Consider the following 25271-nt stretch of genomic DNA (forward strand, 5'->3'; position numbering starts at 1 on the left):
CAACGAAAAGGTTCTCCTGGCATATTTTGAACATCTTTCAAAACACAGGAAGGCTTTATCACTTTGGGTATATTATTCCATGCTACGTTCAGTTATATCAGTGAAGAAAAATACAGATATTAGTAAGTACGTCCATTTCATTGCATTTCTAAAAAGAAAATCGAAAGGATTTCGGTCAAAAAAATCGAGAATTTTAAGAAAAACAAGACAAAACTCGTTTTTTGTTGGAAGCTGATGATAAAACTTATTTCCTGACAAAAGTTTCATTGATAGTGGGACTTGCGGGAGCCTGCCGGCGTATCGAGTTGACAAATCTGCAGCTGCAAAATGTTAAAGGTGAAGGACAATGCATTCATGTCATTATTCCATTTACGAAAACAAAGATATCACGAGATTTTTTTATAACGAAAGGGAATGTTGAAGGAATAAATATGGTGGAAATGGTTCGAAGATATATAGCTATGCGGCCAAGCAACACAGAGCATACTCGATTTTTTGTGGGGTACAGAAATGGAAAATGTATTAAGCAACCCGTTGGCATTAATACTTTAGGGAAAATGCCGTATAAAATAGCATTGTTCCTAAGTCTTTCAAATCCACAACAATACACTGGACATTGTTTCCGTCGATCGTCTGCGTCGTTGCTTGCAGATTCAGGAGTGGATTTACTAACTGTTAAAAGACATGGTGGTTGGCGCTCTAACACAGTGCCAGAGAGCTATATAGAAAATTCCAAAGAAAATAAGAAAAAAGTGTTATGTAATTTTTTGGGTAACAGTTCTGGCAATGATGGGTCTTCAACAAGTTCAAGCACTCAGGAAATAAATTTACTTTCTAAAAATTCAACTCACCTGTCATCGTCTGGAATTAATTTAACCAATTGTTCTAATATTATAATTAATGTTTACAATAAATAAACGTATTAAGGTACCTTTTTTTGCTTGTTTCTTATTTTAAAATTTGCGTGTTATTATGAATTCGTAATAGCACTAGTGCTATATATATTACAGGGTTGCTGGTCATAATGACATTGTCGTAGATTAAATACAAAATCATACCATAAGAAATCGAACAGGAGTAAGGAATGCTATCTATCTTGCATCTTCAATGGCACTGGACAGGACATGTGGCTAGGGTGAAAAGTAGACGGTGGACAAAGAGACTTCTGGAATGAAGACTACAAGGCCTATAGAAGCAGAGGACGGAGAGTGGCTGGAAACTGGAATCAAGTGGCACAAAATAGAAAGAGATAGCTATAATTAAGGGATGCTTTTGTTCATCAGTTGAAGGGATAAGCTAAATGATGAGGATGATGATGATATGATGATTTTAATAATTCGGAGACATCTCGATCTCGATATAAAATGTGTCGTATACAAACATTTGTGTTATATTTTTACTACTGTAGAAGGTAAACTCAAAGTATATAATGAATAAAAAATCTTATTTCCATTAAATTATGTATTTCTTAACTAGTTATTAATTATACTGTTTTACTATAAATAATAATGTAATTAAGCAGACCATAAAACCACGTTTTTAATTCAATATTGCTTATTTTGTTGCCTATTACCTATTTAGTTTTGTAATTGAAATATTTTACAAGGACTTCAACATTTGACAATAATAAAAAAGACAACAAGCGAAAAAAAAAACATAACAGGCATAACTGGTAAATGAGATTTCAAGGCTCGTATAATTGCATTTTGTTTATAACCACTATAATATAGAATTTAAATGACTGTCAAAATTTACAAATAAATTTAGTTTGAGTAATGGATAAATGAAATATCTTTGAAGCAAATGCTGAAATCGATTATTGATAAAGTCAGAATAATATCGCTTCCTGATTCTGTTAAACGTTTCCGAATTATATTTTACAGGTGCTTAGGAATTTAATAATAACAGTAATAATAACGTTCGAAACTAGAAGGGAAAGGTGATTTACGAATAAAAGATTGATGTTGGACATCTACTTCCGTCATTTTTATTAATTTAGTAATACGTTTTGATGATATACCGTGCTGGAAACTCTTATTTTTTGGTCTGTATTTACATGTGTCGAGGTAAAAAGGATATCGTTATGTCCATTATTCTTATATATTTATATACACATATTTCCAGTTATGTAAGGATGTCCATTTTTTTTAAAACGAGAAAACGTCAGTAATCGTGACAACCAAACCAAACCGCTTTAGATATTTGAAACTTTTTTTATTTTGAAGTCGGATCTTTCACAAGAGGTTTAAATAAGAAAAAATCTATAGGTTTTTTTTTTCATTCAAAAATTAAAAAAAAACCGTCCATTTACGTTTAGTGCATAACAATTTTCAGCAATCGTGTAACTTTTATATTTATAAAGATTTTCACATACTGTCTGCGAAGAAAATATAGCAGAAATATTAAGAAAGTTTTTGAGAAAAACTACAATCAATTATTTCTAATGGATATCGAGATACCGAATTTTGAATTCAGAGTTCTATTCTAATAGCGCGACCACTGTCGAACACCAACTTAATTTCACTTATTTTTAGCAATGCAAGTGTTTCTAACTTGCACTTAAAAATTTATAAGCTATAGGGAGAATTACAACGACTCGTTAATAAATAAACAAATAAAGTATCACGAGTGGTAATTAAATCGTGAAGCTGAACGCATGATGTACACCTTTCCCTAGAATTTTTAGTACTGACAGAGTGATTGGAGGTTTGTTCCCACAAGCATCCAAACCGGTCAGAAACTTGCCAAATGTAGTTGATCACACCAAGTCATAGATATGTCGTAAACTAAAAACATATAGATAATAGATTAGTAAATTACCTACTACTAATTAGGTTAACTATTTTGAACAGTTTTTTGATGCTGTGGGAACGAACCTTGGATCGACCGGTCGACCGCGACGAATTTGCTATATCCCCTTCCACGTCGTCTTGGCAATGTGCATATTTTCTCGGTTTATTTCATACGTTTGGCAACGTGTTTACTGTTCTCTCTTTTTGTTCAGTACATTGTTTATTATATAATTATGTAGATCTTTCGCAATATACTAGCTCATATATCTGTACACATTAGTTTAAAGATTATTTAACAATTTTGAATGATAACATAAATAAAATATTTGTAAGATTGGCAGAAAGTATATATTCAGAGCAACAACGAAAAATATATTTTCTCTCTCTTTAAGATTCTTTATACTTGGTGTCAAAAAACTGTACACCGGTTTAATGCAGGAAACTCAAAAAGTATGTACAGTGTTGTAAGTGGTGATGAATCCTGGATTTGCTCTTGTGAAACCGAAAATAAACGCCAATCGACTTAATAAACGCTAATCGTTAGGTTAGGTTAGGTATTCCGAGATAAACCAAAATCGACGAAAGTTATCCGTTCTCGAAGTGTTTCCAAAAAGATGGTGGAGTTAACAGAACTGTTACTGTTTATTGGTATATTTCTATTTGTTTTCCGAAAGTAATTGCGGTGGTTCTAAAAATCAACTCATAAATGATCGTCCACCAACACAATGCAAGTTCCCAGACAGCTCGAAAAACAATTGAGTATTTAAGGCAAGAAAATATCGCACTGTTGGACCATCCTCCATACAGTCTCGACCTAACGACTTTTTTAAGTTTCCAAAAGTTAAAAATGAACTGCGCGGTCAAAGGTTCCAGTCTGCAGAAGATGTATTTACGCAGTTTTGAAGGTAGCAACAAGCTAGTGGAATAACCGCTTTCAGAATTAGTTCAAACAGATGTAGAAATGCATTTCCCTTCATGAAGAATACTTCGGAAAACAATAAAACAATAGTGTTTAAAGGTTATCTACTGTTTTTTTTTCTACCTCTATATGCAAAATATAAAAGACAACCCTCGTAGACAGTATCGTGTAGATGTACAAACAGAAACAAATTAAAACAATATCAGATTAAGAAGTGAAATTCCAACGTTTCTATTTATTTTTAGTTAAATTAGAGACGTGTATTAAATAAACACAAAAACACAAAGTTTTCACTTTTGTAAATAAGAACTATTAAATTCCTTACTAGCCCCATTGTTACAAGAAACACAATTGCACAACAACCATATTCTATTTCCGTGAAAAGAAATACGGGGATAAAAATAGTTTTAATAGAAACACGTGCTAATAAGTTGGGCCCCAACAAAGAGCGGCGTACATGACTTAATGTGTAGTAGCAACAACCTTCCAACTAAATATGTGGTTTTAAACCCCTACTGAGAATTGGAAGCGACGACGTTCTCTTTGAAAATTCGCCGCTTCGGAGTTGCGACCCATTTAGAACTTCACCGCTAGATAGATGCTGGAATTCAGTGGCGCACGTTATACATCACTAAAGAAATCATACAAATAACAAGGATAAAGTGTTTATTATTTTAGTATTTAAATATTTTGTACTATTTGATTGATCTCGCCAGATATTAAATGCTGTGAGTTAGATCAAGTGATGGGCGGTGAGTAAATACCCAAGTGGTATAATAAAGACATTTGGGTATATACCTGGTAAAATTAGATTATTCACCTAACCCAAATTGAACTGTCTGCATTGTGCTGTATTTTCGATACTAAAATTAAGTTTTTAGTACAATTTGTTGGTACAATTTTTTACAGTACGTTATATTAATGAAATAAACATACTTGGGTATATACTGGGTATACCGGGTGCGTTTCAAAAGTGGCTCACCCCTATGACTTTTTTACTTTTTGAGATAAAAAAACGAGATTTGGTAATGTTAGTATATGACATAAATTAGGATTGATTGACGTATTCAATTGTTTTTCGTCACTTCCTGTTTCACCGGAAATGACTACAACTTTTGATTTTTAAATGGCACCTTCGGTATTTTTTTACTTTACTCGATAGAAAATGACACTCTGTATAGAATGACATATGGTTTATTTCAAATTATAATATGCGGGTCATAACGATAATTTACCTCGAAAAACCAAGTGTGTGGTATATCATATGTCAACTTTTAAATTTTGTCATATGGTTTATTTGAAATAATAACATGCCGGGTTATAACGATAATTCACCTCGAAATACCAAGTGTGTGGTACCAAATTATTCGTAAAAAATGCTTGATATGATTAAAAATTGAGATATGATTAAAAATACGATCTTTCGGCATCTTTTAACCCGCCAGGACAAGATACGAAAAACACTAGACGATCAAATCAATTTTTCCAAGATTCCTTGAATAAAAATTAGTGTTTTAACACAATCATGGCATTCTAGATTGAAATTTAAAATACGATTTTTCTTAAAGCAAAAATGTCAAAAGTTGACATATGATATGTCATTCTATTCAGAGTGTCATTTTCCATGGAATAAAGCAAGAAATATCGAGGGTGTCATTTAAAAATCAAAAGTTGTAATTTCCGATGAAACAGGAAGCGACCAAAAACAACTGAATACGTCAACCAAACCACGTTTTTTTATCAGAAAAAATAAAAAAGTTACAGGGGTGAGCCATTTTTGAGGCGCACCTGATATAGTATTTAGCCAAATTCAATGTACCCTGTAATTATCCATTGGGTATATACCGAATGCAAAACATCGGGAATTTACTCAAATTTCATGGTTACATACTCCATTCCAATCCTTTTGAAAAAAGTCTAAGAAAGTCTAGCAACTTGGGAACTGAACGCTCAATATAGCTCTTTGTCAATCGGCTATTATCATTGTCTATTCAAAAGAACAGCATACTTGCCAGGCTGTCGCACTGACATAAGATGTTTTCTGTTGTTTCTTCTTCAGAATGACAAAATATGTACATTGCTTCGTCCTTCAACTTCATTAGCTTTAAATGCCTAACAAATCTACAATGCCCTGTTAATAGACCCATTAGAGCGTTGACTATCCATGTTCAATTAAAGAAACAATAACCAATACTACTTTTGAACTTAAAAACACTTCGTCAATAATCAATAATAATATGAGTTTTAAATCATAGTGAAATCAAATTGCTTTAAAAAATCATTAAAAATCCGCCCACTATAACAAAACAACTTGGTCTTTAAAGTTTAAAATATATTTTCGTACCGGTCAGTGTAGATACAATTCCAAATTTTTCTGTAGTTTTTTTTTAATTCAAAGTTTATAGACTGTAATTAAGATACATGATTGATTGTGTGTACTATGTTGGCTTTATTAATTAAGCAAGAAACACAATTTGATAGATTAGAATAGTTTATCCCTCGGCTTATCCAATTCTGATAACTAATTAATTATTACTGAAAACCAGTATTTTATTTAATTAGTGGTTTGTTATCTTGTTAGTTTATATAAATAAATTTAAATGTAAAAATCCTACCATTTTACACCTTTCGTTCTAGTAACGTATGCTAATTATGATCAAGATATGGTATATTAATTTTATATAAAGGTTTAAATTTTGCTATCTTAAGATAGAATTAATCATAAATATTTAGTAGCAGATTTCACTCAGAGATTTTTTTATATCTTACATCATCATACTCGATAATTAAATTCTTAGAAACCACTCAAATTAAAAAGAAAATATTCTTAATAGGCGGCCTGTAAATTTGTAAATTTTGTTTACTCATGTCTCACCAGATTTTCCATGGAATTAATGAATATAAACAGGCAAATATTACTGGTTATTTGATGTAATTAAAGCTCAACTCTCTTTAATGTTCTGTGAAATTTTGGAGATAAATAAAATAATTTTGATATGTTTATATTGTCATTGATGGTTTATACTGATTTATTATCTGGGTATTACATAAATAATTACTCAGTGGCTTTTTTATTCATAAAAATACCCAAATAGTGGAAATCCAGCTTTTATACAGGGTTGTTCACCATATACGACACGGAGTATTGTAGCTAAACGATCATATTTTTACAAATTTCAAGTTTTGGGTTCGATGAAGGACTATTAGAGGTACAATTTAAAAATAATTTGACAAGATACAGAGTGTCCTAAATAAGTAAAAAATATCAAAGTTGTATTTTTTTAAATGGAACACCCTGTATATTATTACATTTTTAGTTTCCACGATTAAAATAAAGGTAAATTTGATTAAGATTTATTATACTTAAACCTTACTGTTTTTGAAATATTTTCAATTTTGTGAAATTGCAGTAAAAATTTTAAGGCTTCATTTCTCCAAGGGTATCAAAGTTTTGAATACTAAATATTTACACTGAAGTTTATTTACTGATCAGTTATTGTGTTGCAATAATAAAAATAATACTACCTTATACAGAGTGTCTAAAAATTTATTTTAAATAATTATTAGCTTCAAACGGCAATAACTTGTTTAATTTAAATGGAACACCCTGTATATTTTACGAGAATCAGATGCACAATTTAATTGTCTATCAAATTATATTATACCATTTTTTACCTATCTCTTTAAGTTTCCGTAGAAAATGCATTTTCTTGTAATTTAGAACTTATTTATCAATATACCCATGCACTATTGACATTTTAGATTATTTTTAAAGATGTACCAAATTTCTAAAGAGTACAGATACTAATATTGTCGATATAATTCGTTTATTTCATTAAAAAATAAAAAAAACTGCTTAAATATTTGTTAAAGAGGACCAATTAATATGATTCCAGTATTCAAACTACATTAACTGTTCAAAAGCTGATCTCTTACTTTATTAACTGACTGTTTGCGTTGATTAATAATAATTGCTCCGAATACTAAAAAACTGAATTTTGTATGAGCATTAGACAGTGTGATAAAAAGTAACACCTTAAAAATGATATTTCATTTTTTAATAAATGTTTATTTATAACAACAAAGACTTTAATTTGATAACTTATTATTATATTGATTTCTGAATCAAAAATCCACATTTATTTATAATAATTTATTAACGAACACAATTAAGTATGTCATTAATTAGTATATGGGCGGAAATAATGGTGTTATATTTAATTAATGGTATACTCTTTTATAAAGATTTAAATAGTTTTTTTTTGCATACAAATGGGCTAGTAATATTATCGTTTTGCTAAAAACGATAATATTACTAGTCTGTACATTTTGTACATTTGTTGCTTTAAAAACAATCTAAAATGTCAATATTCCATGGATATATTGATAAATGAGGTCTAAATTATCAGAAAATGTATTTTCTACGAAAACTTGAAGGGATAGGTAAAAAATGGTATAATACAATTTGATAGACAATTTAATTGTGCATCTGATTCTCCTAAAATATACAGGCCATTCTATTTAAATTAGAGAAGTTATTGCCGTTTGAAGCTAATAATTATTTAAAATAAATTTTTAGACACTCTGTATAAGGTAGTATTATTTTTATTATTGCAACACAATAACTGATCAATAAATAAACTTCATTAAATATTTAGTATTAAAAACATTGATACCCTTGGAGAAATGAAGCTTTAAAATTTTTACTGCAATTTCACAAAATTGAAAATATTTCAAAAACGGTAAGGTTTAAGTATAATAAACCTTAATCAAATTTACCTTTATTTTAATCGTAGAAACTAAAAATGTAATAATATACAGGGTGTTCCATTTAAAAAAATACAACTTTGATATTTTTTATTTAATTGGGACACTCTGTATCTTGTAAAAATATTTTTAAATTGTAGCTCTAATAGTCCTTCAACGAACCCCAAACTTACAATTTGTGAAAATCTCATCGTTTAGCTACAATACTCCGTGTCGTATATGGTGAACAACCCTGTATATTGGAAATAAGACAAATGAGTGGGGAATATATATTTGAGTGAGTAAATAAAACTCTTTTGTCTCCTTTTTTAAATGCGAAAGAGTTTATAGCTGTCATATACAAGGACTGACCTATAAATTATATTTATTTTTACACAAACTTGTATAGTATAACCCTTGTATAACATACTATATTTAAAGACAATTAGGGGTGTTTTTTACATTATTGTATATAGATGATCACAAAGCTTTTAAAAATTTAAATAAAAAATCCAGGTCCGTATTTAAAAAAATAAATAATAACACAATAAACACGAATATCCAAAAAATTTCGGAAGTAATAGATTTTTTTTTAAATTTCGAAACATAACGATGTAAAGTTCAGCAAGTAGCAACTTCTCTCTCTAATTTTATTAGTTTCATATGATTATTTTATATTGTGATCAAGTCCAAAAGTTTACCGGTTATTGTAGCTTTAATTGAACATGATAGAGTCTTACAGAGATTGTTATGGTAGAGATTACTAATATGGACTATATCTGGCTACAGAACATTATGTTATTTATGACGCATGATGTTTATTATTATGACAATGACATTATACAAACAATAAAAAGTATTTCATAAGGCTGTTCATGAAGCAAAAAAGCAAAGGTATCCTTTTCAATGTCTTCTTAAAAAACGAATATAGCCTTGTTCATGTAGACGCGAATCGCGAATCGCGATTTTGCGAAACTGCTCTCATTGGTCCAATTTTAATGATCACGGCGGCACTGTCAGAAATTTTCAGATTTTGGCGATTCGCAAGATTTAAAATTTGGGGGCGGGAAAGTTAAAGTGTTTTCAACTTTTTGCGAATATTCGCGCGATTTTAAGGTTCGCGTTTGCGCTGAATGGTGTTGTGATCCGGTTACCGATTATTCTGACATGATTTTGACGACGACGACGCTGCCGTAAAGTAACTGAAGGCATTTCTTCAGGTGAAATGGGTTCTCGTGCATAATATGTTTTTGAAATTATATGGTGACAATTTTTCTACCAAGTTATCAAACTCCTATACAGACAATCTGTGAAAATTCCTAAATTTTTTCTCATCTTTTGTCCTCATTTCTTGAATTAAATTGCGATAAGCACCCTTGTTGCTTACGAAATTCAAATATTTCACATGTCCCAAATGACCTATAAACCCGTTCTCTTCTACGTTTTAACAATAAGTAAATGGCATGGTACAAAGAATACAAGGTATGATATTGCGCAGGTTCGTCGCTACGTCACAGGTGATAACAGGCGCTATTGGTCAGCACGCTCCGCGCGCCAGTTCAAATCGTCAAGATATTGTTATAAACCTGTTTTTTTTTGTTTATATACCGTCATTGAATTATCGCTAAGCAAGTTCCTATGGAGCAGTGCATAAGGAGTCGGGCTAGGAAGCGAGAGACCGGAGTTCGAATCTCGGCCTGAACATCACTTTTTATTTTTTTTTTAAATACTCTTGTATTCTATAGTTTATTTTTGTAGTATAAGAAAAAGAACTATTTATTCTGTTATTTTTTAATCTCCGTTATTAATATAAATTGATTGTTAGTACAATACCTCATTTAATATAAAATAATATTCTACTTTTTGAAATGTATCGGGCCCTAATTATACCTAAAAGTAATATAATTTTAGTGATATACCATATTGTAAACTATTTAATATTTCAGTCGCTTAAAAAGTTAATTTGCATTGAATAATTGCCTACCATTAAAGGAAATTTGAGCTATATAACCCTTGATGGGCATATTCTGGGTATGCAAATACTTCCTTTAAATTTTGGGTGTGGTTCAAACTGATTTATTCTCAAAACCAGAAACATCTACATATAAAAAGAAGCACAGGTCACTAATTATAATAAACTTCACCCTTGGAATTACTTCTATCACAATTACAATACGTTCATCTGCATTGGCATTTTCTACTTTTCGATGGGAAACAATAAACTTCCCAACATTTTTAAATGATGTAACAATTCCTCCTGTGGTTACTTTTCCATAGATATCCTCATCTCTGTCCTCATGTGAATTCAGAGGCAATAAAAATGAAAAATTATTTACCATAAACATCGCAAACTAAAACCTAATAAACAATTTTATACCGAATATAGAAATAAATTTAGTATTTTTACCTATTATCGTCCAAATCCATGTTAATAGATAATTATTATTTTTAAATATATTTTTGGAACTGCTGGTTTTAGTAATTATTAAATTAAACGAACTAAAAAGTCTTAAAAATAAACAATTCTTAACCATAACCTCAAAAATGCAGATCTCCTGTCAACTTTCTTTATTTTTTATTTATTCATTATTTTCCTAGTGACGTCACAGGTGGTATGCGCGAACTGAACGAAATTGGAGCCGCTATCAATCATACCTTGTATTCTTTGTACCATGAGTAAATGGCAATTTTGCGCCTTCTGTTCCAATCCCACAATCGTAATTGATATGCATAATCATTTAACAAATAACTCATGTATGCTATAAAATATAAAATAAAGATCGTAAACACGAATAAAAAACAAATTAAGTTATCTCAGGTTATGATTTTTTTAGGTAACTTTCAGTGGATCAAAAATGAAATGTCCCTAAAAATTCGCGACTGTATGAAATAGGGCCAAATTTTATGAATATTTTTTGGCGAATCGCTTTCCACAATTCGCGATTCGCGTCTATATGGAACAAGCTTATCTCTCTCAAATAGAAATAAAGCTATTGGAGTGAACCAAAAAACAAACTATCTAGAGGGTGCATTTTTTCTCTTTAGGTACGACAAAATGCTCCTTAAATTTCTTTTCAAGCTGTTTAAATGATATGTATTAAAACATATTTTTTACTAACATGTTGTTTCATTAACCACACGTGATAACACCATCATTAGCCTGATTATAAACATAAAATACATAAATCTTCGATTAATTGTACATAATATAATGATTAACTGAAAGATTTTTCCAGTTCTAGATTTAAATTTTTAATAAATATTAATATTTAATATATCTAAATGGGAATATTTGAAATTACTAAATAAATAACAGAGTTCATATTTATTTTACTATTAACGCTGAACTAAAAATGAAGGCTGCATTCCCAGCCTAATTGCTAATTAGTTTTTCATTATTTCATAACATGATAATTAAGAGAACATTTTGTACTTTATTGAAAAATGATGTGAGTTAAAATTATTTAAAAAATTCACAGTCCTTTACAAAGATGCAACCGGGTGGGCATTGAAAATGATGAATAAAAACGTAAAAATATGATTAGTGTTAATATGAGTGTATTACATACATATTATGTTTAAATAACGAAGTTAACAAAAAACAACAGATTTAAAGATTCACTGAAAAAGTAGTAATGTTAACATTAAATAAAACATTATCAATAATAATTATGCGATCGCACCTATCCGTAAAACAAGCAAGCAAAAAAACATCGAAAAAAACAAAATAACATACAAAACATCAGGTTAACATGATGACAGATCATGATCAATGATCAGATAAAGAATTCTTACGGAAAGTTACACTTTACGATATATTTTTATAACTGTTAAAGGCAAACCCCATTTAAACACAAAACTTTTTAATGCCTACTACTGTATCTAAAAGACTTTTTTTAAATTACTAAATTCTTAGTCACGCTTCTGTATTTATAAATATTATCAAAAACTTTTTTTCTTTTAAAATGTGTTCAGATTTTGTAAAAAGTATAAGTCAAAATCGCAAAACTTAAATTTGATATGAGTTTCTTAGTTTTTAACTAATATAGTGGCGAATTACAAAAATTCCTTTTCAATGAAAATTAATGAGTTAAATAAAATAATTTAATAAATTACTAGCTTTTTCTCGCAACTACGTTCGCGTTACACCTCGAATCGTTTATGCATTGATTTAAATGATTTTTTACTTCTTTATAGAGAGCTAGTGAACATATAGATGTTTTTTATTTTTCATCTTTTTTTTATTTATTAAGAGCACTAATACTCTCTTTATAGGTTATTTTTTATTCTTTGAAGGATAATTGAGGAAGATATATTTCCTTATGATGTCACTAAATAAACCCTTGTATAAAATTTTATACTGTCTGGTTTATAATGTTATAGTATTGCATTTTCGTACAGCAAACTTTCATTCCCTATTTTACTCCCTAAGGGTATAAATTTCATAAATTCGCTTTACCTTTGTGCCAATTTTTATGTGTATAATCCAGACGTCACCAAGTTTTATATAAATTTTTACTAACTTTACCCATTTGGTTGATGAATTTCAAAAATTTCTTCTAATTCTTTTTGTAGGATTTCATTCTTCTAGACGAAATAGTAAGGAATTTTCATACAACAAACTGTTCCGAGATAATTTTACTCTCTAAGAGGATGAATTTCCTAAAATCGCTTTGTGTAGCTAATTCACTAATGTCGTTTAAACGAACCTTTGTGCTAATATTTATGTATCTAAAGCTGGCGGCATCAACTCACTCTAAAATATCTAAAAACGTAATATATAATCTAACTGACACACCACTGACAATGACAACTAATTTATTTCTGGAGGTATTGTGTGTAGGTGTTTTCAGGTATGTTTTAGTATTTAGTCGTTTTACACAAAGAAATAGCCATTAAGCACTATAAAAATACTTCATAACAAATCTACACATATATACCTTTCATTTAAAAAAAGAATCATCAAGATTGGTAAAGCGCTTTCGGCGGGATGGATGCAACAAAAAAACCCTTTGAGCTTTTATATATGTATGGACTAATTATTTTTCCAACATATTTTACTTTGCAAATTTTTATAAATATTCAGACTCGCCAATATCGTACTCCACCGTGTCCAGCCTGTTTAGCCAAACGTAGGCCGATTCCTCTTCGGCGGCGTCGTGACCCTGGCCGAAGGAAGAGTCTTGAAGACGCTCATCCGCGCATAGGAATAAGTTGACTGCGTAGCGTATTGCGTATTAATCGATTCTGAAACTTTCTATCTCGTGTATAACATGTTACGCAAGTTTATTATTTTAATCTCGATTTTAATAGATAAATGTGTGAAATGCCACCTGAATATCTTCCGCCATGACATGTTTTTACTTTTTTGTTATGGTAAAGTGATTTGTATAAACTTTATTCAATAACGTATATTTTCCTCCATTTGTGATTTTTTAATTTTAAGCGAAAATTAAGTATAACATTTTAGGAAAAAGAAACACTGTAATATTTAAAAGAATAAGAAGAAATTAGTCTTATTTTGAAAGGAAAATATAGAAAAAACTCTTTCTATAGAAAAAGTCTTTATACTAACCAGAATCCGGTGACATATACGCGGTCTCACCGGAAACATTACTTATTACTTCGCATAACTTGAAGAATATCTACTTTTAATAATGAACACTTCAGAAATACACCAGTAAAAACATTTATTATTTGAGATTAAAACTCGAATTAAATTATAAATATTAGTTACCTATGTTGTTATAGCTTTTATAGGCCTGTTTAACGACTTAATAAGTTACCTAGCGAAAAAATCTGTGCGCGTACCTACCACTATTGTTACAGGTTAATTCGTTAAAGAAATATGTTACACAAGTTAAAAACGCTAAAATTTTAATGGTATTACTTGTGCATTATTGGCCTTATAATGTAATTTGTTGGAATTATATCTTCTTTAAATATAATTAGACTTTTTAACGACTTTTAAGTTACCTAGGAAAAAATCTGTGCACGTACCTACCAGTATTGTTACAGGTTAATTCGTGAAACAAATGTGTTACATATTATTCGTGGTATTAGTGGTATTATATTGGAATCAGCTTGGCATTAGTGGGGCATTATATGAGAAATTTGGTATTTAATTTGTATTTTTGGCATTACTTTGGCATTAGTATACAGACATTTGTCAGCGGTTTACTCCTTGTAGATAATCAAAAAGTTTTTTGATAAAATTTGCTTTTCATGTCAGATCATTTCTATGAAAAATTACATTAGATTTTTATTAAAGACGCTGGGTAATTAAAACATTGACTAATAAACCTTGTCCACTTTAAATACGGGGTCACGAAATATCCTCCTTGGAGTGTTTGGGTTAAGGGGTGTATAATAAATTAATCGTTGTTTTATAATAAAAACCATAAAACATTTATTTGTGAGTAAAATAATGCAATGGTTGGATATCTCTCCTTTATAATTCGGTGACTAAAAATACACTAAAATAATTAGAAAAAAAATCTTGTACTTATTTAGTAATTACGTCAATATTAATTAATTGACTTTCTAGTCTATTTTATTTTATGTACAAATATATTATTAAATTTTAAGCATTAAGTAATAAAACACTTTGTGCCCTCTTATATCGTAAAAGGTTACGAAATATACTCCTGGTTACACCCCTTACAGAAAACAGTGTAAGGGGTGTAAATAAATTGTATAATCACTGTTTTTTATAATAAAAACTATAAAATATTTCTTATTTGTGAGATTAAAAAAACAAAACAATGCATTGGTTAAAATAAGTACATTCAATACTGTTTTCAATTGTTAATTCAATAATGTGTTATAACATAATATAGCCATTACTATTATACTATTATTATTAAAATAATATGTGTGTAACATATTTCTTTAACGAATTAACCTGTAACAGACATTTATATGCCCAGTATATTTTTGTTTAACAAACCAATCAGGAAAAATCCAAAACCTACCGTTATAGGAGGTATAAGACGATTAAACTTATATAATGACAACTACTTATCGGATAACAAATTAATTACTACTGTCAGCTAGTTCAGCTACTGTCTAGGTAGAATTTACCTAGAGTACCTACACCTACCTATGATGATGTAGGTAGATTAAAGCTTATTTTGACGTTACCTCTCACTTCGGTGTCACAAGCTGAATTTTTCAGGGATGGAAGTACAGTACATCACAGTACATGATATGGGGACCCTTATTCCGAAAGTAGTACAAAATTAAACAGGGTAAAAAGGCACTATCATCAAAAATCGATATATTAATACCACCGTATAGAGAAAACAAATACTTATTTTTTGATCCAGTACAGAATAAAGTCTTCGTAGGGAGTAATTTTTTATAATTATTTACAAAAAAACATTTCCATTAGCGCTTATGACCAAAAAAAAACTTTAAACATGAATAATCATTTCAATCATGCGAAAATTTGGTTTAAAAATAGAGATTTTTTTTTAATATAACTTTCATTTAACGAAAAACGAAGGCCTAAATGAAAAAAAGAAACAATTTAAAAGTTTCGCTCATGTCTTGACAAGGTATCAAAGCAAACCCCATATTTTTTGCTTTTAAACTAATAAAGATATATCAATAAACAATTAGCGATGTAATGGTTTTTGCGGGCGCTGGCCGACTGCCGCCGCTGCGCCGAGATTTCCTATACCCTTGTATATATGACGTCATGGTGTGGCAAATGTAGCATTTTAATTCGATTTGGGCTCCCTTATATAGGATAACAGAAACATTTTCAATGTTAATATTATTATGTAACTCTTTCTGCTCACGTAGCGCATTTTTTGATAACCCATATTTGGTTAAAAATTGTGAATATTAGTATTATACAGGGTGTTACAAATTCGAGGTACGAGCATTGGTATCTCGGAAACCGTAATAGATACGAAGATAGTTAAATGAGGACAAAGTTGCGCCATGGGATGTTCTTGGATAAATAGATTACATTTAAAAAAACAGAGCCGGATTTGAAATTAGTTAATTAGTAATTGTGTAATATCATTGTAAAGGAGAGCGTAATTAGGGCGTTACAGGAAAGTTACAGTTTTTGAATGTTATTGCACCCAAGTACAATAACATTCAATAACTCAACTTTTCCGGATATTCCCCAAGTAGCATTTTCACGACTTCCCATACAGCACGTCCAAATGAAATTACGTTTCTACAAGGGAGACACATGAGAAACAAAATATGTTAAAGTGAACCTAAGCGTTCATCTAGTTCTAACATATACATATGAGATACACGCACGTTTATATTGATAGAATTGTGTGATACAGTGTTTACTAGGTGTATACCGTATGCACTCAAGATTCTAAAGAGTTTTTTGTAACCTAACAATTTATTATTAAAATTATGAAATCTGACGTCGGTATATGAGACAAACAATGTATAAGTCATATGTATGTGTGATACTTCGTATCATAGTTGTGCCTATAGTACACACCTTGTAAAAATGTAACGTATACACATAATATAAATATCTATATAGACACTTTGTAATAATGTACTCTGTGTACTGTTGTGTCTACATTCTAGCATGAAATAAAGGTGTGCGCACGCGCGGATAGCCTCAGCGTAGATACACCGACCAAGTGTATCTTATGTGTCCCTCTCCTTTCTCCTTTCTAGGAGTGGTACGTGTTAGCAGCCATTATTGTTTTATCATTCGGAAGCTCTATATAAATGTTCTGTTTGTGTGTAGTTTAAAAGAGATTTTAAGGTAAGCACAAGTTTTTAATTACCTTGTTACACCTTCCTAAGAGTATTATTAATATTATAGCAGCGACTCTTCCCTTACTCGATATCTAATTTACCAAATTTTGACTCCAATCAATGAAAACTCCAAATATTCTCGTATAATGATAAAGAGGTAATATATTTTATTTTTAATTTGGAAATAATAAAAATCTAAATGGACCAGGAAGAGAAAGAAAGATTTAAACACTTCAAAGAACTTCTTACACTGATATTCGGTAAGTTATTGATGAATCAGTTTCATATAAAATTTAAGGGTGAGATTGTTAATCTGGAAATAAAATACAACAAAGTCCAACAGAGTGCTCGTTGAATGAGTATGCTAACAAACCAACTGCTTGGAAGGAAAAGAGGAGAAAAAAATGACTAAATGAGGTCCACCAAATCGTGACGATATACAGTACGTCTGTCCGTTCTGTGGCTGCGGGGTATCCGTGAGAGGGGAAACGATATTCTCTCGATGCTTTTCGTAAAAAAATAGACGACGCGTCCCATCAATAAAAATTCAACAAATTTGCAAGTAGCCAATAAAATGAGTGGTGACGCAGATTTGCGGTGACGCACTCGTCAAATCGACGTATAAAATATATTGCTGTTTATTTAAATGTTTTTTGTCCGCATTCCTTTCATAGACACAGATCCAGCAGATGTACTGTACCAGTGTTTACCATTTTAGTATGTTGTTATACTAGGTACTTATATTTTGAATACATTTTTCTGTTCACAACTGTACACAATTCTGTTCTATTACAGTGTTTTCTTACTTCTGGTTTCTGCAGTGTAAATAATTATTATTATTGTGTTATTTGCGCTATTGCGTTTTATGATATAAAGAAATATAAGAATTTTATTTTTTAACCACTTAATCCATTTTATGAAAGAAAAATGGTACATTTAATACAAAACTAAAATGGAACAATTTTAAGGCTACTTCTCTTGAACTTACGATCGAGATGCTTTTGGAAAACACAAAGTTTTGCCTTCCTAATTTTCGTTCTAAAAAGATATAATTGGTATCATTGAATAAATATTTCTTAAAAAGAATGAAAAGTTAGGCATCAAAACTTGTATTATTTCCTAAATTCGTTCATAAGAAGTAGTTTTATCTAGCACAAGATGTATATACGAAGCAAAATACATACGTATACACGCGGTAGTCACAACTGCAATGTGTAAACAGAATTTAAACGTAATATACAAGCACTGTGTATCCTACGGCACACTGTGTATCCCTTACTTTGTGTATACGTAAATGCTATACTGTGGCTACATTGTGAGGCGGACGTTTAACCTTTGTGCATACGTGTTGAACTACAATGTGTAAACGTAGCATATTTACATCGGGGAATTGTATCACCCTGTGTCTACATCTAATAATGTAAACACATCGTAAATGTGATTTGATGTGCTGTATGGGTTGCGACCACATGTTTACTAAACACAACGTTGGATTAGTTACAAAAAATAGTTAGCTCCCTACCTTGGGTATTAAAATAAATTTAAACGTTTTTATAACGTTGTGCCGACGTTGGACTACTAAAGCAAAGTAGAAGCTTCTGCGACGTCGAATAAACGTTGTCTTGTAACCTTTTTTGCTTAAGTGATCTTTAGGTGATTCGGACAACGTTCAGTGCTTATATGAGAGGATAAAATATAATTTGCAATATTAATGGTATACTTTTTTTAATCAACTAGTGATTAAATATTTTAGGAACATCTAAAATTATAATTATGTACCTTTAAAAAAATTCGTTCTAGCCAAAATAGCCTCAATTATGCCCCACTAGCAAAACCGGTGATTAAAACTATGCTCGCTACCGTAGTTGAACTCACTTAAAAAGTGTTTTGTACTGGAATAATAAATTATAATACAAGTTAGACCTTCTGCAGATATCGAAACATTTACTTTTTTATTTTTATTTTTAGAATTTTCACAAATTATACTTCCTAACACTTAGAATAATTAAATAATAAATTTTTTGTATACTGGCTATTTAAACCTGTGTATTTGTATATAGGTATAGGCGAACAGTAAAAGAAACGTGCCATAAAAAAGAAAAGACATACAAAATTCCCAGTTTTAATTTGAACGAACCGAAGAATTCTTGAAATTCACTAATTGGTAAATTAAATGTAATATTCCAGGAATTTTTCCTATCTCATCAGCTCTTTCTTTAATCTTTGAGGTTGTCACGTAGCTACAACACCACTGCCCATATTCATGTGTTGAATTTAAAATTTCGCTCGGTCATGCGAGAACATGTACACGTACTTTCAAATTAAACCTGCATTTTTAAAATATCTTTCATGTACAATTGCAGCGAAATCTACTTAAAAATAATCGTTTTCAGAATGTACACGTACATTTCTAGATAAAAAAGAAACTAAACGTGTAGTTGGCGAGTGCATATTTGAATAACTTACGAAATTGCTGTTTATTTAAGAACCATAAAACTGCGTGGTGTATGTAATTTGCAATTGTATGGAAACAAAAACTGACGAAATGAATAAATGTAAATAGGTAGTATCTTTATTTTTATTATTTGTGTTATCAGCTATCAAATTGAGCACATTCTGTCTATATCTGATTAATATGATTGTTTTTAAGTACATTTTATTCTAAGTTTACGATCTCATCTAAGTCTGTATTATTTTCCTGTCTTTATTTTTAAATGTGGTAGACCATGATTCAGTATTGAAGTTAAAAACTTCTTAAAAATTTTAACTCGCACATGTCACTCAATTGCATCACTAACCGTCATCAAGTGTATACTACTCTAAACCTACTCCTTAAACTACTGGGCTAAAGTAAAATTCAACTCCCAGTGGATGACAAATTAGTGCAAAGAAAATAAAGTCCTTCTACTCTGGGCGACACACAGTGCTTCGTCCCACAAACAAGGTATGTACTTTAAATTTATTTCTAAAGAAGTTCATGATTGTTTAGTTTTTATTTATTTTTTAAGATGATTCTTAAATGGGTATAAAAATTTTACGTTTTCAAACTTCAAAAAGGCATTTAAAAAAAAAACATCAAAATATATCGTATTTGTTGAATGGGTTTGTTGTCATATTCATACGCTTTTAATTTTTGTATAGTTCACCTGCGTCTGCTTGGGACGAGCTTTATTTTATAATAATTTTCAGATGGAGTAAAATTGATAAGCAATGCCGATCTGGTTAATACTTGGCTTGATCATAAGGATAAGAACTCAAAATTATTTGTATTTCAGAAATCAGTTCTTTATTAGATATTGATGAACCTTCCAGTCAAATGAGACACCACTTGTGCCTGAAAAAGCCCACTATGTTGGAGCGAAACGTCGCATAAAAAAAGTTTCCATCTTTCAATTTATTATAAAACCTTATACCCCAGAAAAGGAAAAAATAATATATGGATATGGTCTATTAAAGAGGTATCTATTATAACATCCGAACCCCTCATACCAACAAAAAGAACAGTAACGCGAAAAAGTAACATAATTAGAAAATTATGTGCAGAAATATCTTATATTTTATGTGAGGATATTTCATCTACCTGTGATTTGGATACTATAAATTTGGAAGATTCTGTCAGCAGTGATTTTTCTGAATCAGAGTAGTTACGATCTATGCATTTTATTGTCCTAAAGTAAATTTATAGTATCTTAATTTTTTTTTAATTAAATATAACATTAATGTTTCTTTTTCATTAAAGAAAAACATTTTTATCTTATATTAGGCTTATATTGTAGGAATCGTGTTCTAATGTTATTTCAATTCTTTTTTATCACAGGGATTTATTTAATACTTACACCGTTTTCATACTATAAATTATTATTTCCTTAGATGGAACACAGCTCCAACATTTTTATTATTTATAAGATTTTTTTTCATAAGCGTGGGACTAAGAGCATCATCATTTAGTAAAATGAGAGTACTCATCATTTGTGTCAAATAAACCTAGTTTGAATAAATTGCCTGCAATAAAAGAGAAGTTTTGTATTTTTGTCCTCTAGAACCATATGTTCGAAGCACTGTGCGACAGTTCATCAAAGGATAGGTGGCAGTGAAAAAGCAAACGATCTAGCTAGAAAATGAGCGAACATTCCACTGGACCAGAACCGTTCTGCTTGTGGAAGCCAACTTAAAGCGGAACTGAAGAACCTACCCAGTGAGCATTTTATTCCTTTAAGGGAAATGTGTTCTAGGCGACGTCGTTGTTACCTTCTTGTGACGTAACGGTTATGTTACGTTCTCAAAGACGTCCTGGTAACGTAACAACGACGTCACATGTCCCTGAAAGGCATAAAATGCTCACTGGGTGGAAGACCTCTTCCGTAACCTGAAATGGGAATCGTCCAACGGCCTAAGTAGTGGAGTGCCCAGAGATTTTTACCTCGGAATTCAATTACTGTGAATGTATTTATGTGAAACCTTCTGTATTGTGTTTTATAGATAAAATACTAAAATGTTTACCCTTTTTTTTTCGTTGCTTTTAACTTTTCGTTTTAGTAATTTTAGTAAATTCTTAGTTATTTCCTTCTTAATTTTTTTATTTTTTAGTAAGTAAGTTTATTGAAATAAATGAATCTAATGCTGAGCTATACCTATTGTGCTTATATTCTAATCATTGAAATTTTTTGATTGAAATGGAATTATACAGGGTGGCGCGTCATATATGACGCGGTTTTTGCAAGGAGAACAAAGGTTTATATTGAAGTGAAATCTTGTGAGCTTATGTAAGTCAATTTAAAGCATTTTCTAAAATTATATAGAGTTCTATAGGGTGTCCCCAAAAAAAGCAACACATCAAAGTTGTGTTTTTTGTAATGGAACACCCTATAAATTAATTGATTTTCGGATTCTAGTAAAAAAATAAAGGCGAGTTTCATTAGAGAAGTATATGACTAAAATGTACAATTTTTGAAATACATTCACAGGCACGAAAATGGGAACCTTAAAACTTTGATGTTTGAATTTTTAAGCAGTATGTAGCCAAATTATTTGACTTTTTAGTATCTTTTTTAAATTGAAAATGAAACTCCCCATTTGTTAATTATACGAGGGAAAATAAAATGTTGTGAAAATTTGAAACACCCTGTGGGTTATGTTAAAACAGCAAGACATTTAAAAATTATTTTATCATCTAGGTACATCCTTTCTCGATAGTTTGATTTTTGGTTCATCTCATTAGCTTTATTTTTGTTGGAGACATTCGCTTTTGAAGAAGACATTAACACTTTTCGTAATTTTTACATAAAGACCATGCTTTTGCTTTTGGTCCTAGACAACAGATCTAGTAAGTTCTGATCCCAAAGCAGGCCTTTTTGACATAAGATTTGCTTAATTTAGTCTCCTTCTTATAGTCTGTTAGTTAATATGTACGTTCCTTAGGTGCAATTCATTATAAATTTGAAAAGCTGGCAAACGGCGGTTTCTTAGCAATACACTTACAATAAGTCCATCGTCTCGATTTGAAGTTCTCATACGAAGGGTCCTGGACGTCTAAATTGACATACTCATGGACGTGTTTATAATTGAAAAATCGCTCAGTACACTCTATGTTATTAGGCATATTTTTGGAACCGGAATTGTATAGCAAATTCACTGAACTAAACAAATATAAAGCATTTCATTTGAAAAACTAAAACTTGGTGTAAAAATATATTTGACTTTACCTGTATATTGTAAGAGCGAGTAAGAAAAAAATAAAATATTTTTTTTATATATTATAATATATGAATGGCGTTAATATCAATTTAATATTCAAACAACATTAACAAAAGAAGCTAAACTCACCTTAGATGCCGGGACACTTGTGTAATGCTCTCACTCTATGATCACGTAATTTGCAATCTATAAAAATAAAATATACTTGAGCATCACTGGAAAACGCACATGATCACATCACCATAATCGAGTATATAAAATAGTTAAATATTTTTAATATTGTTTCGTAGCTAAGCGACAAGGCGTCTTTTCCACGCACAAAAGGGATGGCCACAAAGCGACATAGCATAATATTGTTGTTCCGCAGCTAAGCGACAAGGCGTCTTTCCCACGCACAAAAGGGATGGCCACAAAGCGACATAGCTTAATATTGTTGTTCCGCAGCTAAGCGACAAGGCGTCTTTCCCACGCACAAAAGGGATGGCCACAAAGCGACATAGCATAATATTGTTGTTCCGCAGCTAAGCGACAAGGCGTCTTTCCCACGCACAAAAGGGATGGCCACAAAGCGACATAGCATAATATTGTTGTTCCGCAGCTAAGCGACAAGGCGTCTTTCCCACGCACAAAAGGGATGGCCACAAAGCGACATAGCATAATATTGTTGTTCCGCAGCTAAGCGACAAGGCATCTTTCCCACGCACAAAAGGGATGGCCACAAAGCGACATAGCTTAATATTGTTGTTAAACAATTTGGGTCATACGTAAAAATATAAAACACTCTAAAATAATAATACTAAATACCATTTGATAATTTGCCAGGTATTATAAATCACACCCAATAAATATTACTAAAATACTCTTTGATAAATAGCTGTCCATTACGTATCTATAATAAATAACACTAAAACACTCTTTGATAAACATCTATCTTTCAACTAAACAATATTAAAATGCCCTTTGATAAATATTTATCTACTATAAAACACACACACATACAAAAGTAATACTAAAATACCCTTCTCTATCTACTACTAAAGCTCAATAACTGTTAACTAAATAATATTAAACTACTCCCATACAAATCCCAGTAATGCCCGTGAGTGAACAAAATACACTCACCTGTATAATACTTCATTCCTTCTATTCAGTCCCAGAAACATTTTCCACACAATTATAATCTGAATTTAATATTTTTTGATAAATGTCGACGTCAGTCAAAATAATCATCAACAATGCAAACCGCATCGTCTAGGAAACGACAATTTATAATTTCCATTGTAATGCGGCCAAGAAAAGTCAATTAGAGATTCAAATAAAATATTATTTCTTAAAATAACACAATTTAATATAAACAATTTTTTTAACGGAAAACAAGACTCTTACAATATCTATAAAAATATTTTTAAAAAGTGAACTATCATTAAACACATATTTTGTAAAATGTTTGAAGTCAAAATCTCAAATAGGAATCCTGATACAGAGGTTTTTTCTCGAGGTTTTGGCTCCGAACACGGAGCCATCTTGTATTGTATGTGTGTTTATATGTGTGTTTATTTAAATACTAAAGTGAAAGCAACGAATTTAAATGGGTAAACTTTGTAATATATCTTATTAACAATGCAATGCAATAAGTTTTATAAAAATTTGTTCACAGTAAATGAATTCCGAGGTTTGTATCCCATAAGGGCTTAAAGCACTCCACTATAGACACTCGAAGACATTTCTCAGAATTTACGACCGAGAAAAATCAAAGGTTTTCCTTAATTTAAGTGAGAACAATTTCCGGGTTGCAGAACAACAAAAGAACACTGTCTCCTCAATATACAACAGTATAGATTAAAGCTAAGAAACAAGGGTGAATGCAGATTGGTGTGGATTGGTGAGACGACAACCATTCGTGCCATAAACTTTGGTACGACTGATATCGGAGATGGAGAACTAGTCTCGGTGAAGCCATCTCAGATACTGGCTTTTGTCAAGGCCCTGAGACTGTATGATAAGTTATAACTCAAGAAAGGAGAACACACAATAGGTCTGTAACTTCGCGGTGATTAACCCCCTCTCAAGCATTCCACATTCTAGCTTTTGGAAATCTTATACCGTGCTGGCAACTGTTACTTTTGGGTGGAAGTAAATCGCATAGGGTGCATGTGTGGAAGTAAATCGCATAGGGATCTTATTAAGTCGGAGTGAGAGAAATGCGACCGACCGACGCGTCGCGCGACGGTGTGCTGTTGCGGCGTTGCCGGTACGCCTTTCCCTATCAAGTAAAGTAAAATCACGATCGCAAACCGCTTATTTTTAAAAGACTTTTTTTCAAGAGATAGCTAGATAAAATCATTAGACATGTTTCTGAGCATCTGAAATGG

Source organism: Sitophilus oryzae, unplaced genomic scaffold (genome assembly GCF_002938485.1).
Source record: "Sitophilus oryzae breed Bouriz unplaced genomic scaffold, Soryzae_2.0 scaffold_1976_pilon_pilon, whole genome shotgun sequence".
In the NCBI taxonomy this organism is placed as follows: Eukaryota; Metazoa; Arthropoda; class Insecta; order Coleoptera; family Curculionidae; genus Sitophilus; species Sitophilus oryzae.